Genomic DNA, 17,927 nt, shown 5'->3' with positions numbered 1-17,927 from the left:
AAGGGTATTGGAGGCGAGATTGAGAAGAGAGGTAGCAATCTGTGAACAGCAGTACGGGTTTATGCCAAGGAAGAGCACGTCGGATGAAGTTTTTGCTTTTATGGAGAAGTACAGGGAAGGCCAGAGAAAGCTACATTGTGTGTTTGTAGACCTGGAGAAGGCATACGATAGAGTGCTGAGAGATGAGTTATGGTATTGTATGAGAAAGAGTGGAGTGAATGAGAAGTATATCAGAGTGGTGCAAGACATGTATGAGAACAGTGAAACAGCAGTGAGGTGTGCAGTTGGAACGACTGAATGGTTCAAGGTGAAGGTTGGACTCCATCAAGGATCTGCTTTGAGTCCTTTCTTGTTTGCCATAGTGATGGATAGCTTGACGGACGAAGTGAGGCAAGAGTCACCATGGAACATGATGTTTGTGGATGATATTGTGATATGTGGTGAAAGTAGAAAGGAGGTTGAGCTGGGTTTGGAGAGATGGAGGTATGCATTGGAACGAAGAGGAATGAAGGTGAGCAGGAGCAAAACAGAATACATGTGCATCAGTGAGATTGGGGATGAGAGTGTAGTGAAGATGCAAGGAGTAGACGTAAAGAAAGTTGGTGAATTCAAGTACCTGGGGTCAACTGTGCAGGAAAATGGGGGCTGCGATAGTGAGGTGAGAAAGAGAGTGCAGGCAGGGTGGAGCAGTTGGAGAAGGATTTCGGGAGTCATTTGTGATAGGAAAGTCCCAGCGAAAGTGAAAGGTAAGATGTATAAGACAGTAGTGAGACCAGCTGTGATGTATGGATTGGAGACCGTACCCTTAACGAAGAGACAGGAGGCAAAGTCGGAGGTGGCGGAGTTGAGGATGTTAAGGTTTGCGATGGGAGGTTGGACAGGATAAGGAACGAGCACATCAGAGGGACAGCACATGTAGAGAGCTTGGAAATCATTTCATTATTTTTGAGCCATTTTTGGTCGACAGCTTTTCTTTACATGTGCCTCAGACTTCTGCACAGGACTGAAGATGTTTTTAAAGCGAAGGAACAAAAGTTTGATTTACTTGTTTTATTTGTGTAATTTAGCTCAAATCGGAGTAAAATTTTCTTACGGAACAAGAAAACGGCGAGTTACATTTGCTTCCCTGCCCACTGTGTAACTGCGTATCGGTCGAGACCAACCCAGGCCGTGTACTGTCTAGCCTGGGGTTAGCTGTTCGAGTTCTCCATTTACTTGTACTTTATATGGTTGGTTTGTTTCCTTGGCTGTTTGCTGAGTGTTGATACTTCAACAGAATATTACATTAAATCTTGTTGTTACTTGTTCAGTTGGCACTAGAACTTCCTTATCTAGAAGTTCAGCACATCATGTACCTGACTTTTGCACTCGTTGTACGTCGCTCTGGATAACAGCGTCTGCTAAATGCCATGTAATATAAAGTAATTTCCATGTCCTTTACATATGCAAATCCTTTGTGATAGTCTATAGGGCCAAACTTAACTGGTGGACATGACGCCTGGCTTAAAACGTGTCTTTATGCTGTTCATTTTCTGATGGAATTGTTATCGAATATAAAGTCCGGCAATGACTTCTACGAGAACGGAATCAGATAATGAGCAGCAATCAGAAAAGGATCATTTCAGGGCCACGTCATATAACCTTCGTCATTGTAATCTACCTTTTCGTGCATGATTTATTAAAAAAAATGAAACATCCAGATACTTTAGATTTTTTTTATTATGACTGCCTTTGAGTCCTTTCTTGTTTGCCATAGTGATGGATAGCTTGACGGACGAAGTGAGGCAAGAGTCACCATGGAACATGATGTTTTGCAGATGATATTGTGATATGTGGTGAAAGTAGAAAGGAGGTTGAGTTGGGTTTGGAGAGATGGAGGTATTCATTGGAACGAAGAGGAATGAAGGTGAGCAGGAGCAAAACAGAATACATGTGCATCAGTGAGAATGGGGATGAGAGTGTAGTGAAGATGCAAGGAGTAGACGTAAAGAAAGTTGGTGAATTCAAGTACCTGGGGTCAACTGTGCAGGAAAATGGGGGCTGCGATAGTGAGGTGAGAAAGAGAGTGCAGGCAGGGTGGAGCAGTTGGAGAAGGATTTCGGGAGTCATTTGTGATCGGAAAGTCCCAGCAAAAGTGAAAGGTAAGATGTATAAGACGGTAGTGAGACCAGCTGTGATGTATGGATTGGAGACCGTACCCTTAACGAAGAGACAGGAGGCAAAGTTGGAGGTGGCGGAGTTGAGGATGTTAAGGTTTGCGATGGGAGGTTGGACAGGATAAGGAACGACCACATCAGAGGGACAGGACATGTAGAGAGCTTGGGAATGAAGCTAAGAGAGATGAGACTGAGATGGTATGGGCACATCCTGAGAAGAGATGCAGAGCATGTTGGAAGGAGAATGTTGAGGACGGAGCTGCCAGGCACACGAAAATGAAGAGATGTATGGATGTGGTGAGAGAGGACATGAAAGTGGCAGGTTTGGTAGAGAAGGATGCAGAAGACAGGGAGCAACGGAGACGAAAGATCCGCTGTGGCGACCCCTAATCGGGAGCAGCCAAAAGAAGAAGAAAAAAAGTTTTGTTCTTTGAGCAGTCGATGGAACGTTCCAGCATGAGGATCACTGAGGCATCAGCAATCTTCAAAAACCAGCTTGTTTGGTAACAGAGTTGAAGATCCAATCTAACATTAGCCATATTTCAGTGAATGATACCAACTTTCAACGTCACGACAAACACATTTTTATGAGAAATAAAGAAATTATTTTAATCGATACTCTTTGTAGCTGTAACCTTAGTAACAGTGTTGTTGAGCTGGATGAAGTCAACAGGCATGAAAACGGGTCGGGGTGAAAAAGGTGAGAAGGGTGCGCGAGTGGTGACGTGGCCTCTGGTGTTGTTTTATTTTGTTTGGGGGGGTCCTCCCCCAGAATAAATATTATAGCCTCCTTACTAAGTATACTGTATTGACATTTGCACAAGGACATACAGTACAAATACAAATTCAAATACATGTAGTTATAGTGAAATTACACCCTGGGAAAAAATGCGAATAATAGAACGAAGAAAGTGGAGAACACACAAGGAATAGTGATCATTTTTTCCTTTTATTTGCCTGGACCACCAGTGTCTCCATGGCCTGCTTTCGCCGAGTTGCCACGTTTCAGCCTTGCCCGCTTCTCTCCTTCAGCAGTCGGCTTCTTGGCCTGCTGAGCACTGCAAGTTGCTTGAGAGCCATACTTGCTCTGCTGCTTTTCCTCCTTGTTCACCCTCTGCTGGTGTTTGTATGTGGCTGCTGCAGAGTTAATGTTCTTGCACAATGTTCTGTCCACTTCTTTGCCACTCCTTTGATCAATTACATCATTCATCAGACTAAATGAGGACTCGACTCTCGGTCCATGAAAGATGGAGAGGCAACACTTAACCAGTGCACCCAGGGAGGGGTACTTGTCTGGTTTGTCGAAGACATGACCCCACCACTCCACGATGCTCTCTCCCTCCTTGAAGCTGGGGATGGTCAGGTCAACACTGAACTGCACAAGTTCCCTCTGGATATCCTGGTCTGCTGGCAAGAGGTGCCCCAGCATACCACTCATCCTGCCAAGATATGGAAGTACCTGCAGCTTTCAGCTCTTTTTAAATCAAGGCTGAATACTTTCTTCTTTGCTGCTGTCTTTTATTAAATCAAATTTGAGACTTTTAATTTGATTTCTTTCAGCACAGACAGCACTACAAAATGGCGTCTCCACTGTACAGTGCCTTATATAGTGAGTAGTGGGCAATTTCGGACACAGGGATTGTCAAAAGACGCACGCGCCCTCTTTCGAATGCTGACGTAATCAAGCCAGAAGTTTTGTTTGTTTTGATAGCAAATCAGGAAAGTTTGAAAAAAGTAGAAAATTCAGTCCGATGACTCAATCCAGCTTCCAGCTTCTGGTGGTCTGATCTGCACTCTGACTGATGTGTGCACGCTCTGGCCAGCAGGAGAAGAGGCGCGAAATGATGCTGCTTGCCCTTCGCAGTGAGATGCACTTGTCGCTATGGTGTCAATATCAAAGCAGGAGGAGGAGGCGCAAACCGGCACGAACTGTCTATGGGTGCGAAGCGACCTCCTTGCCTTTTGGGTCAATATCAAACCTCCCCCCCTACACACTTTTTTCTCTCATCGGATCTACACGATTCGAGTAGGTCACGCATTTTGGTTTCAAAACGGCGAATTTCGCTGAAAGGTGAGGGATTTTCATGCACGAGTCAAGCAATGCTGACGATATTGAGAAAAAAAAAAGGCAAATAGTTCAGGAGACGAAGTAATAAAATAACAGTATTACTTAAGAGGGTTAATAATGCAAATGAATGTTTTTAACCTTCGATGACGTGGAACAATTTGACCATAAAAATGCTCAAACAAAATATTTTTATAATGATATTTGGCAAAATTACTATCAGCTGCCTGTTTATAATTGATTTTTTAACCACATTTTGTAGATTTATTTGTATTTTGTCTCATCTCATCTCATTATCTCTAGCCGCTTTATCCTGTTCTACAGGGTTGCAGGCAAGCTGGAGCCTATCCCAGCTGACTACGGGCGAAAGGCGGGGTACACCCTGGACAAGTCGCCAGGTCATCACAGGGCTGACACATAGACACAGACAACCATTCACACTCACATTCACACCTACGGTCAATTTAGAGTCACCAGTTAACCTAACCTGCATGTCTTTGGACTGTGGGGGAAACCGGAGCACCCGGAGGAAACCCACACGGACACGGGGAGAACATGCAAACTCCGCACAGAAAGGCCCTCGCCGGCCCCGCGAGATGAGATTTGTATTTTGTAATAGGACAATTTATATAAATAGTATTTTTAAGACCCTGTGCATGTATTCTTATGAAATAAAAATGTATGGTGGGACAAACAAAAAAATTAAATAAAGCCTCTATTTGCAGACTCTGTCAAATAATGTTTGTGTGAGAGAGATTTGGTATTTTGGTGCATTAAACCACCATGTTAATTAACCCCCACCCACCCCCTCCCTCCTATATTAAGCGTGATCGACTGTCCACGTATTCATGCTTCTTTATATACAGCCAGGTCCATAAGTATTCGGACAGTTCTGTAATTTTGCCTCTGTACGCCACCACAATGGATCTGAAATGAAGCCATGAAGATGTGATTGAAGTGTCGACCCTCAGCTTTAATTCAAGGCATTCGACAAAAATATCACATTAACCATTTAAAAATTACAGCTTTTTTTTTTTTTTTTTAAACATACTCCTAACATTTTCGCAGGCTCAAAAGTAAACGGACAATTGACTGATGAGCAGTTTCATAGCCAGGTGTTGCCAGTTTCCTTCTTACTTCATGACAGATTCAGGAAGTGAAAGGTCTGGAGGTTATTCCAAGTGTGGAGTTTGAATTTGGCAGCTGTTCTTGGGAACTCTCAATATATGGTCCAAAGAGGTCTTGATGCAAATGGAGGAGGCCATCGTTAAGCTGAAAAAACAAAACCTTCCGATCTGAGAGGCAGCACAAACTTTAGGATTGGCTCAACAATATGCTACATTCTGAAAAAGAAGGAATGCGCTGTCGAGCTGAGCAACACCAAAATGCCTGGAAACCAACTAAAGTGGATGATCATAGAATTCTTTCCTTGGTGAAGAAGAATCTCCTTCACAACGTCTATTCATGTCAAGAACAGACTTGAGGAAACGGGTGTCTCATCTCATTCTCATTATCTCTAGCCGCTTTATCCTTCTACAGGGTCGCAGGCAAGCTGGAGCCTATCCCAGCTGACTACGGGCGAAAGGCGGGGTACACCCTGGACAAGTCGCCAGGTCATCACAGGGCTGACACAGACACAGACAACCATTCACACTCACATTCACACCTACGGTCAATTTAGAGCCACCAGTTAACCTAACCTGCATGTCTTTGGACTGTGGGGGAAACCGGAGCACCCGGAGGAAACCCACGCGGACACGGGGAGAACATGCAAACTCTGCACAGAAAGGCCCTCGCTGGCCACGGGGCTCGAACCCGGACCTTCTTGCTGTGAGGCGACAGCACTAACCACTACACCACCGTGCCGGGAAATGGGTGTACCATTGTGAAAGTCTACAATCAAGAGACACCTTCATGAATGTAAATACAGAAAGTTTACCTCAATATGCAAACCACTGGTCACTCAAGCACTGAAAGGCCAGATTAGGCTTTGCAAGAAAGCCTGCCCAGTTTGGAAACAAGATTCTTTGGATAGATTGATGGGAATGATGGGAAGAGAAGAATATGGAGAAAGAAACGAAAGGATCATTGATCAACCTCTCCAAGCTTGATGAATGATCCAAAGCATACCACAACATCTGTCCAACTTGGTGGACATGTACAGCTGGAACTGGGTCACTGGTGTTTATTGATGTGACTGCTGATAGAAGTAGCAGGATGAATTCTAAAGTTCATAGAGCGGTTCTTTCTTCACAGTTGCTTCACAGTACAGATGGACCCAAAATATACCACAAAACCAACCCAAGAGCTTTTTAAGGCAAAGAAACGGAATGTTCTTAAATGGCCGAGTCAGTCAACTCAATTGAGTTGCTTTTCATTTCTTCTTCATCCCATAGCCAGCAAGGGCCACCGATGATGACATTTTAACAGTCCATCACTGGAGTGTCTAGGGCATTTAAACTTGGTGGAGCCCATCCCTCTCAAAGCTTGATCAACAGACAAGCCAGTTAACCTAACTGCATGTCTTTGGACTGTGGGGGAAACCAGAGCACCGGGAGGAAACCCATGCAGACACTGGGAGAACATGCAAACGCTACATAAAAAGGCCCCCGTCAGCCACTGGGCCCAAACCCAGAACCTTCTCGCTGTGAGGTGACAGTGTAAACCACTACACCACCATGCCACCTGGCTTTTCATTTCCTGAAGACAAAACTGAAAGCGGCTGCAGTAAAAGCCTGGCAAAGCCTCTCACGGGAGGAAACTCAGTATTTGGTGATGTTGATGGGTTCCAGACCTCAGGTGGTCACGGACTGCAAAGGATTTGCATCCAAGGATTAAAGGCAAAGAAAGCACATGGTGAAAATACAGTTATGAAAATGGATTATGATATAAACTAATGATTCATGCAAATAATTGAAAATAAGGAGCTCAAACTACTAAGATATCCATCTCCGAAAGTCAGTTTCTATGCAGAATTCCCCCATCATCGAATGCCGCCATCGAAAATATTTTAACCAATCAGAAAAATCCCCCCCCAATCGTTTGCGGCAACTCTCTGATGCACATGGAAGCTCCACATGGAGTATTTATATCCCCGGTACAAGTAGTGCTGCCGTGATGGCCTCATTCTGTAGACTGCAACCTTGCTAGACTACCTACAAACAGATCTGCATACAATCTGACTTACCTAAATCTGTCGAAGAGGCAAGTGTGCGAGTTTTTACATGTTCCTGGCAGCATAAGCACTTGTTAGCATGTTTAGCATGCTCTCAACTCATTCATGAAAAACTTCATCAAGACGTCACCAGGCTAGCCTACCGCAATTACCGTGGTAGACAGTCTAACCCCTGCGGCAACGCAGAACGAGGGTAAACGAACACTGCTTTACACAGCTCGTGTGCTCAGAACAATTTTCTTCAAAATGTTTCAAACAACTCGGATGCACCGGTAGGCCTGTGTTCAAAAAATCGATTTTCCGATTCTGGATCGATTCGCATATTAATTACTTAGGATCGATTCGTACGTTCAAAGATCGATTTTTTTATTTTAATTTTTATTTTTAGTACATTTTTTCCACCACGAACGAACATTTCCCCCAGTGACCCCCGTCACGTCATCGAATTCTCGCAGGCGCACTCGGTGTGTGACCCCGCAGTGTATGACCTCAAACAAACATGGCGTCGGAGAGTAGTGATAGAGTTAGCGAAAACTTTCTAAAAACACCATCTCTCAAGGCTCCAGTCTGGAGATATTTCGGGTTCTGAAAAGAAAAAGACACAGATGCGCTCGACAAAACCAATGCCGTTTGCAAGTTGTGTCAAATCGAAGTGAAGTATTTTGGAAATACGACGAACTTGAACAAGCACTTGCAACGACATCACCGGGGGATCAAGCCGTCCACAGGACAAACAGGACAGCAAATGAAGCTGAAAGAAAGTTTAACACTGCCAGCCAATTCAGCACGATCTCATAGCATAACCATGGCGATTGCGGAATTTGTCTGTAAAGACATGCGGCCGTACTCCGTCGTTGAAAATGAGGGCTTCAGGCGGCTTATGAATGTCGTGGAACCACATTATGCTATGGCGAGTCTATGGTGAGACAAGTGAAAGTGTTATACTTTGTTTACAGGCTCTTATGTTCTTATTTATGTTATGTTCTTTTGTATTTGAGCAATTCCAGCGTTATGGACGTGACACTTGAACTCAAAATGGCAACAAATGACCCAGTGCATGTCTTATTGTCTCCCAGTATTTAAACAGGTGTTGCATATTTTAAGGCTGTACCATACTGGAGAAGTGATAGAACAAGAACAATTCCCATAGTACATCTAGGGCATGCCAGAAAACGCCAATAAAAGATGCGTTATGGATGTGACAGGAAAAGTATCACTTTTCTTGGGTGACTGTACATTTTTATCAAACTCTGTGAAATTGTAAACCTAATGTCGAAATGGAGATATCCATTTGATAGAGGGGTCCAAGGTGAATATTAAAAAATCTTTGTTTAAAATATTTTGTATTTCATGCAGAGTTTCGGAAGGAAAAGTCAGCGTTATGGATGTGACGAAATTCCGTTATGGATGTGACGCGTCTGAAATAGACATGGCATATGTTTAGAAAATCAGCAATTTAACCACCATAACCCTTTGAAAAACTCTCTAAATATCAGCTAAAACTATCAAAGTTCTTAAATAATATTTAGGATGGCTATTGTTTTGCTGTTTTGTGGATTTTAGCATACATTTCTGTGGCTTGTGGCAATAATATAGAATTGTACATGATCAAAGTTGATTTTAGCTTGGGGTTTACATTATAAGAAAGAAAGACTGACAGTGACACATTAGGTTGGTTACAAATTGGTTCAACTTATTCACATCTGTAAAATACAGGCCTAGGTGATATCTCTGGGAGTGGTTTTGATGTATTACATGTTGCTTTATTTTTGCATGGTGAGGTTGACATTTACATGGAATTGCCCCTTTACAGGTTATTTATGTTCTTATTTACAGTTTCTTATGTTTCATGTTACATTGATTGAGAGGTCTTTTTTATATTGATTAATAAAAATAATGCATTTGGTTGCAACAGCTTTTGGGTGAATTCTTATTGTCAAATAATGCATTGGTTGGTGTCCCAGCTGGAGGTGGATTGACCCTTACCATTTTAACCAGTCTTACAGCCATCAGTAAATACAAATACTTATGATTTGCTGTTAAAATTTTTGCGTTCCTCGTCCATTCTGCGTATGTAGGTTGGCAACAATATTGTTTGAAGTCACAATGCATTCGTTCATCCCCTGAATGTTTTAAAAGTTAAAAGTAGTTAACAAAAATAGAAAATAAATAGATAGTTCTTTATTTCTGGCGTCCCTGAAAAAAAAAAAACTTGGCTGCACGCCACTGCGACATAGTCATGAAATTAAAGATTTTTTTTTTTTAAAGAACACTAACCTGAATCGGATCGGATAGAATTTTAAAGAATCGAAAAGAATCGATTCTTAATCCAAAAAAAATCGAAAAGAATCGATTCTTAATCTTCAGAATCGGAATCGGATCGATTCTTGAAATTTGAATCGATTCCCAGCTCTATGCACCGGGCATTAGGAATACCGTACACACCAGTGCTGAATCCAGATGTGGTTCCGACAATCCTCGGCCAAAAAGTGGACAAGACAAACGAGACAACACGGTCAGTAGTCCACAAAAGAGCTTCCCTAAGTTTTTATCAAGCGTGATGTTATTTTGAATTCCTTTGGGCAGAAACGTAATAATTGCTGATGCAGCTAAGCGGCTTGACGTTTGAGTGTCTTGCTTTGATTCAGTGCTGTCAAAAAAGCCTCTGTAATGACTAAAACAACCCTGTAAATATTGTTCACTTGTGTGTAACTAATTGACATGGTAATGCTTGTTTATCATCGCCATTTGTGTCATTGTCCGAAATACTTGAGGAAATCAGTGAAGCAATGTCGTTGGGGTCCATTGTTCAATATGTCCGTGTACCGTAAAGTGTGACATCACACTTTACGGAAAGCAGATCGGGCGTTCCTGGCAGTATTTCCGCCTTTTTCCATACAAGTGTGATATAACGCATAGTTTCAGCCTTGTTTTACAGGTAAAAAGGGTTCAAGTTTGTCTACAAGTCAGGGTTGCAGCTCATTAATACACCATTTCAGATGTATAGTGAAAAAGGAAAAAAAAAAATCAAAATTGTCACCTTAGGCCACACCAATTCAATTAGTTGGTTCTCGGAATCGCCGCTTGAAGAAAATGAAAAAAAATAAAATAAAATCGAAATCAAACTCCCACCAGCAGAAAAGGTCACGTGCAGGGGCTTCAAAGTTTGGGAGAACAGCAGGGTACAAATAATTTACAGCAGGGTGCAAAATGGTAAAATGTCTGCCAGCGGCAGACATAATGCACGCAATATAAGTGCTGTCAAAAATGTCGCGTTATTAACGCGTTAACTTGACTCAATTTTAACGGCGATAATTTTTTTATCGCGAGATTAACGCTCTGTGGCATGATGTAGGTTTTTCATAAGCTTTTGAAACTGCCAGGAACTTGGAACAGAGACTTTGGTTAGAAAACCGATAGCAGCTAGACTGTAATGCCACGCCCCGCACAGCCAGAGTCTCTCCCCCCCCCCAAGAACCAGCGCGGGCAGGGCGCGCTAGTAGAGATGGGATTTATGGCTCTTTGATGGGATCCGCATCTTTGTGATCCGTTCTTTGAAAAGAGCCGTTCAAAAGACTGGCTAATTTGGCTCTTTTTAAATATTTATTCAGTTTTAAGAAGACAGCGTCTAAAGAAGCCAGATCCCTCTGAACTGTAAACTCAATGCTATCCCAGAAATCCTTCCTGTAATATGCAAATTTGGCCGCCTCTGATTGGACAGCGCGACGCATCAACAGGCAGAAAGTGTAAAAGTACAAAATGTGTTAAGTGAGCTGAAACAGTAAAGATCAGATTCAATGCAATATTTATCAACGAACAACTTAGTTAATATAATAGTGTACTTTATATTATAATCAAGCATGTCAAGCCTACCGTCACTGTGTAACCTGTCTCTCTTTAGTTGCAGACTAACTCAAACAGTAGATCATTTCACTCATGGTTCTCTTGCTAGCCCCGCGCCGGTGCTCGGCTTAGGTTTTACTTTGCAGTGGCTGTGTCAAGACATGTTATGCTTTGCAATAAAAAAAAAAAAAATTGGTACAAAGCAAGCCCATTCACTTTTTTATGCTGATAAGAGAATTACAATGGTTTTTTTATGTGACAAAAATGTGCGATTAAATTGCGATTAATCGCGAGTTAACTATGACTGTCACGACATTAATCGCGATTAAATATTTTAATCGCTTGACAGCACTAATTATATATATATATATATATATATATATATATATATAGAGAGAGAGAGAGAGAGAGAGAGAGAGAGAGATGCAAGTACGAATTTTTCATGGGGCGGGATGGTTTGGAACAGGTCATCTAAAATTGGGATAACATTTACCCGGGACGGGTATTTGATCGTCTAGCTTAAGCTTGATTAGCGTTGTTACGCACGCCAGTGTTTCCCACAGAAATTTTGGAGACTATGGGGTCAGCCCATGGGGGGGGGGGGGGGGGGGGGGGTGTTGAGTGATATGTTAAATATTAAGTTATTACTGAAAAACTCCTCATCTCATTATCTCTAGCCGCTTTATCCTTCTACAGGGTCGCAGGCAAGCTGGAGCCTATCCCAGCTGACTACGGGCGAAAGGCGGGGTACACCCTGGACAAGTCGCCAGGTCATCACAGGGCTTACTGAAAAACTATTGATTAAAAAAAACAAAGACACTGAGAAATGATGCTATAAACAACTTTACCAATATAAAAGATTACCAGGACTACAAAAATGCAGAAAAATAGGCTTTACTTATCCAAATGCACCTGTTGGTTCAAAAGTTAAAGTGCAGAGAACCTCACAGCACAACATGAAGTTACCTTAAAATATAATATAAATGCCTCAGCTTTCATGTAAGAAAAAAAAAAAACTATTAATACTAGTACTGTGTGCAGGCAGTCTCTCCTGAAGACTAAATTAAACAATAATTATAAACTAATAAAATAAATGGCTCAGGCTTCATAGAACAAAAAAACAATTTGAACAGAATCTCACAGTATGATGCTGAAGCTGCCTAAACAATGGAAAATAAAATACCATTTTGGCAAAAACGTTGGCATCCATTAATTTCTTGTATTAAGTAAAAAAATATGTTGCCAGATACTGCTGACGTTTTACAGCCCAAAATATGTTCAAAACCCGCCAAAATGCACTTAAAACCGCCCAATCTGGCAACACAGCTAATGGCTGCACTCATGTCGAGGATGTAAACAAAGTTGACACGGCAACGGACATACATGACATAGTGGATGTAATTTACGTTCACAACTTTTTTTGCCGTCAGAAATATTTAATATTAAATTTTGTGACTCGACTGACAATAGCCGGCGGCATAACAAGCCATAGCCGGCGATTTGCCGCCGGTGACCGGCTACTTTTGAGACCGCTGCACGTGATGTTGAAAACCAATCAAATCGCCCCTTTCACTTTCAATAAAGACTTGTGGAAGAAACATGCCTGTGGAGGGAAGTCCTGCAAAGCCTGTGTTTGTGATTGTTAGGATATTCAGCGAACAGAAGCGTAAAATCTTTGACAGGTGTTGAAATTCTGTTTACTGGTTTGCCTGTATTGTTTGGTCTATTTCCACCGCTAATTTTACCATCAGAGCACTTTTTAAATTTTATTTCGCCCGCTCGCTTCATATTTTTCCTGAAAAAATCCGAGAACCAACTAATTAAATTGGTGTGGCCTTAGTAAACCTTTCGCTTTGCCCCTTCAGTACTGAAGTATACACTCAGCCTTGCACCCAAATGACGTCATGCATCGCCCTTCCAACAGGAAACATGGCAGCCTACTTGGTGGCATTAGAGCTGCGATACAAAAACGCTCCCAACTTTCTGATAAATGGTCAAACACGCCTGAAACTTTTCTTACAGCCTCTCAATATTACAAGCTACTAACCCATGCATGTATTTACATTGCATTTTCCATTCCTTTAAATATGATGCTGATACTGTATTGCTAGTTTGTCCAATTACTTTTGAGACGGTCAAAATGGAGGGCCTTTGTTTAAAAAAATAGCTGTAATTCCGAAAGAGTTCATGCAATATTTATGTTAAACGTCTTGAAATAAAGCTGAAAGTCTATGTCAATCGCATCTGATGGGTTTCATTTCAAATCATCTTTTGGCTGCTCCCGATTAGGGGTCGCCACAGCGGATCTTTCGTCTCCGTTGCTCCCTGTCTTCCGCATCCTTCTCTACCACACCTGCCACTTTCATGTCCTCTCTCACCACATCCATGTATCTCTTCGTTTTCGTGTGCCTGGCAGCTCCATCCTCAACATTCTCCTTCCAACATGCTCTGCATCTCTTCTCAGGGTGTGCCCATACCATCTCAGTCTCATCTCTCTTAGCTTAATTCCCAAGCTCTCCACATGTGCTGTCCCTCTGATGCGCTCGTTCCTTATCCTGTCCAACCTCCCATCGCAAACCTTAACATCCTCAACTCCGCCACCTCCAACTTTGCCTCCTGTCTCTTCGTTAAGGGTACGGTCTCCAATCCATACGTCACAGCTGGTCTCACTACTGTCTTATACATCTTACCTTTCACTTTTGCTGGGACTTTCCTATCACAAATGACTCCCGAAATCCTTCTCCAACTGCTCCACCCTGCCTGCACTCGCTTTCTCACCTCACTATCGCAGCCCCCATTTTCCTGCACAGTTGACCCCAGGTACTTGAATTCACCAACTTTCTTTACGTCTACTCCTTGCATCTTCACTACACTCTCATCCCCATTCTCCCCATTGATGCACATGTATTCTGTTTTGCTCGTGATCACCTTCATTCCTCTTCATTCCAATGAATACCTCCATCTCTCCAAACCCAACTCAACCTCCTTTCTACTTTCACCACATATCACAATATCATCCACAAACATCATGTTCCATGGTGACTCTTGCCTCACTTCATCTGTCAAGCTATCCATCACTATGGCAAACAAGAAAGGACTCAAAGCAGATCTTTGATGGAGTCCCACCTTCACCTTGAACCATTCAGTCGTTCCAACTGCACACCTCACTGCTGTTTCACTGTTCTCATACATGACTTGCACCACTCTGATATACTTCTCATTCACTCCACTCTTTCTCAGACAATACCATAACTCATCTCTCGGCACTCTATCGTATGCCTTCTCCAGGTCTACAAACACACAATGTAGCTTTCTCTGGCCTTCCCTGTACTTCTCCATAAAAGCAAAAATTGCATTTGACGTGCTCTTCCTTGGCATAAACCCGCACTGCTGTTCACAGATTGCTACCTCTCTTCTCAATCTCGCCTCCAATACCCTTTCCCATAGCTTCATGGTGTGGCTTATCAGTTTTATCCCTCTGTAATTACGGCAGCTCTGTACATCTCACTTATTCTTTGGTGACACGGTGGTGTAATGGTCATCACTGTCACCTCACAGCAAGAAGGTTCTGGGTTTGAACCTCGCAGCCAACAGGGGCCTTTCTGTGTCGAGTTTGCATGTTCTTCCCTTGTCTGCGTGGGTTTCCTCCAGGTGCTCCAGCTTCTCCCAAAAGACATGCAGATTCGGTACAATGGGGCCACTGTAATTGGCGCAAGCTGTAGTGGTTTCCCAGCCATAATGTATGTACATATATCCATCCATCCATTATCTGTAGCCGCTTATACTGTTCTACAGGGTTGCGGGCAAGCTGGAGCCTATCCCAGCTGACTATGGGTGAGAGGCGGGGTACACCCTGGACAAGTCACCAGATCATCACAGGGCTGATACGTAGACAACCATTCACACTCACATTCACACCTACAGTCAATTTAGAGCCACCAATTAATCTAACCTGCATGTCTTTGGAATGTCGGGGAAACCAGAGCACCTGGACACAGGGAGAACATGCAAACTCCACACAGAAAGGCCCTTGCTGACTGCTAGGCTTGAACCCAGGACCTTCTTGCTATAAGGCAACCGTGCTAACCATCCATTATCTCTAGCCGCTTTATCCTGTTCTACAGGGTCACAAGCAAGCTGGAGCCTATCCCAGCTGACTATGAGTGAGAGGCAGGGTACACCCTGGACAAGTCGCCAGGTCATCACAGGGCTGATGCAGACAGACAACCATTCACACCTACGGTCAATTTAGAGTCACCAGTTAACCTAACCTGCATGTCTTTGGATTGTCGGGGAAACCGGAGCACCCGGAGGAAACCCACACGGACATGGGGAGAACATGCAAACTCCGCACAGAAAGGCCCTCGCTGGCCACGGGGCTCGAATCCAGAACCTTCTTGCTGTGAGGCGACAGCACTAACCATCCATTATCTGTAGCCACTTCTACAGGGTCGCAGGCAAGCTGGAGCCTATCCCAGCTGACTACGGGTGAAAGGCGGGGTACACCCTGGACAAGTCGCCAGGTCATCACAGGGTTGACACATAGACACAGACAACCATTCACACTCACATTCACACCTACGGTCAATTTAGAGTCACCAGTTAACCTAACCTGCATGTCTTTGGAATGTCAGGGAAACCAGAGCACCCGGACATAGGGAGGCCCTTGCTGGCTACTAGGCTTGAACCCAGGACCTTCTTGCTATAAGGCAACCATGCTAACCATCCATTAGGCCAAATAAAATAGTGCGTTTCCGGTAACCCGAACGACCGAGAATTTCGGCGTCGAAATTGCCGACCGTAAAGTTTTTATTACAAATTTCCCTCGATATTTTAGTGCAAGCGGCGTTAGTTTGTCATAATTTTTTGTTTCAACGCATTCAAGTTGTGAAAGAAACGATAAAAAGTAAAATGTTTCGCTACTTCTATCAGCCCTCCCGCATAAACATGGAAGCGCACTTGTATACTGAAGGAGGAAGGAAAACTGAGCCGAGGCGCCATTTTGAATCCTCATTCAAGGCTGTAATGCAAATTGCTTCCTCTTCAGTATACAAGTGCACTTCCATGGCAGGGAAAAACACTACATTTTGCCGCCTATGTAGTCCCCTGTTTATACAAATAGGAGTCATTCAGGATTCAGCCATGTTTTTGCTCTGTGTTTTTGCTCGACCCAAGTTCTACAGTAGGCTAGGCTAGGCCGTCTGCTTTTAATGGAAGGAACCTAGCCTAGGACGCTATTTTCACTTTATTTCTTGATAAGGTGTTTTCATGTTATTACATGAAAATATCATGAAATAACGTGATAATTTCGTATCATGAAATTACGTGATGTTATGTTATTACATGATAAATATATTGTAAAAACGTGATAACTTTGTTAACAATATCTTTTCACGTAATTACTTGATTCTAAGCCAATTTTTTTTGTGTGGCAGCAATACGCTTCCGTAGATCATAACTCGAACTCTTGCGATATTTTTTTTTTATTCACTTAAAGATTTAAAACACTTTTATTTTATTATGATGTGTGGTATAAAGGATTCTGTGCCAAAATACTATTTTGTAAGATGTTTACTTGTGTTAATTTTTTCAAACAAAAAAAAAAAAAACCCTTTTTCCTACCTACCGACCGACCTTATTTTAGTACTTCATGTTATCTGAAACACACTATCTTTTTTTTTTTTTTTGGCCTTATCTCTAGCCGCTTTATCCTGTTCTACAGGGTCGCAGGCAAGCTGGAGCCTATCCCAGCTGACTATGGCTGAGAGGCAGGGTACACCCTGGACAAGTCACCAGATCATCACATTCACACCTACGGTCAATTTAGAGTCACCAGTTAACCTAACCTGCATGTCTTTGGACTGTGGAGGAAACCGGAGCACCCGGAGGAAACCCATGCGGACACGGGGAGAACATGCAAACTCCACACAGAAAGGCCCTCGCTGGCCACGGGGCTCGAACCCAAGACCTTCTTGCTGTGAGGCGACAGCGCTAACTACTACACCAACCACCCTATCTTGCTATGACAAAACTAATTCAATCAATTCTTGTATGGGACTAGCACAGTCTTTCTCCATTCATCTGGCTTTTTCTCAATCTCGTGAGGGCTTTATTTCGAATCCCCTGTCCAAATACTTATGGACCTGACTGTAATTTAATAATGGAGCTATTTTCTTGTCATAAACACAACTACCCAGGGGTCAGTCCATACTGAAGCATCGACAATATCTGCAGTATTGTGTTATAAAGGCGAAATCCAGAGAGAGAGAGAGAGAGAGAGAGAGAGAGAATGAACATGATATTAAAATAATAATAATAATAATAAAACCAACTCATTCATTGAAACAGAAACGTCTTATTCGAGCTGTAACAGATCTAAATCGATCATGAAAAAAGGTAAACATACCTTTCTCACAGTGATGACGTCAATTCTGTGCGACTCTGTGTTTAATCAAAAGCCGAATGTGTTATTGTTACCGACTTTATAACATTCCATCAAATTAATCGAGCACTTCCGGGTTCCTGTTTGTCCGTCTAATAGGGAAAATAATCAAAATAAATCCTACACAAACATCATAAATCTTTCTCACTGACACGAAATTAATTAATTAATGTTTGTTTGTTTGTTTCCTGTTGATTTAATTTGCCTTTCATTGCTGTACAAACACTACACGATTATAAACTACAT

The 17,927-nt window shown here is 42.6% G+C and overlaps 1 protein-coding gene across 1 annotated transcript in view; it reads right to left on the bottom strand.

The window, feature by feature from the left end:
- The window catches only part of nkiras1 (NFKB inhibitor interacting Ras-like 1), a 51,679-nt gene extending 33,787 nt beyond the window's left edge, over positions 1-17,892 (bottom strand). The window contains exon 1 of the mRNA XM_060904770.1: positions 17,646-17,892. The gene's annotated coding sequence lies outside the window, so the exon portion shown is untranslated. The remainder of the gene's footprint in view (positions 1-17,645) is intronic.
- Between the last annotated feature and the right edge of the window lie 35 nt (positions 17,893-17,927).

This window comes from Neoarius graeffei, chromosome 22 (assembly GCF_027579695.1).
Source record: "Neoarius graeffei isolate fNeoGra1 chromosome 22, fNeoGra1.pri, whole genome shotgun sequence".
Taxonomy (NCBI): domain Eukaryota; kingdom Metazoa; phylum Chordata; class Actinopteri; order Siluriformes; family Ariidae; genus Neoarius; species Neoarius graeffei.
The sequence above is the reverse complement of the archived record's forward strand: the minus strand, read 5'-3'. Positions and strand labels throughout refer to the sequence as shown.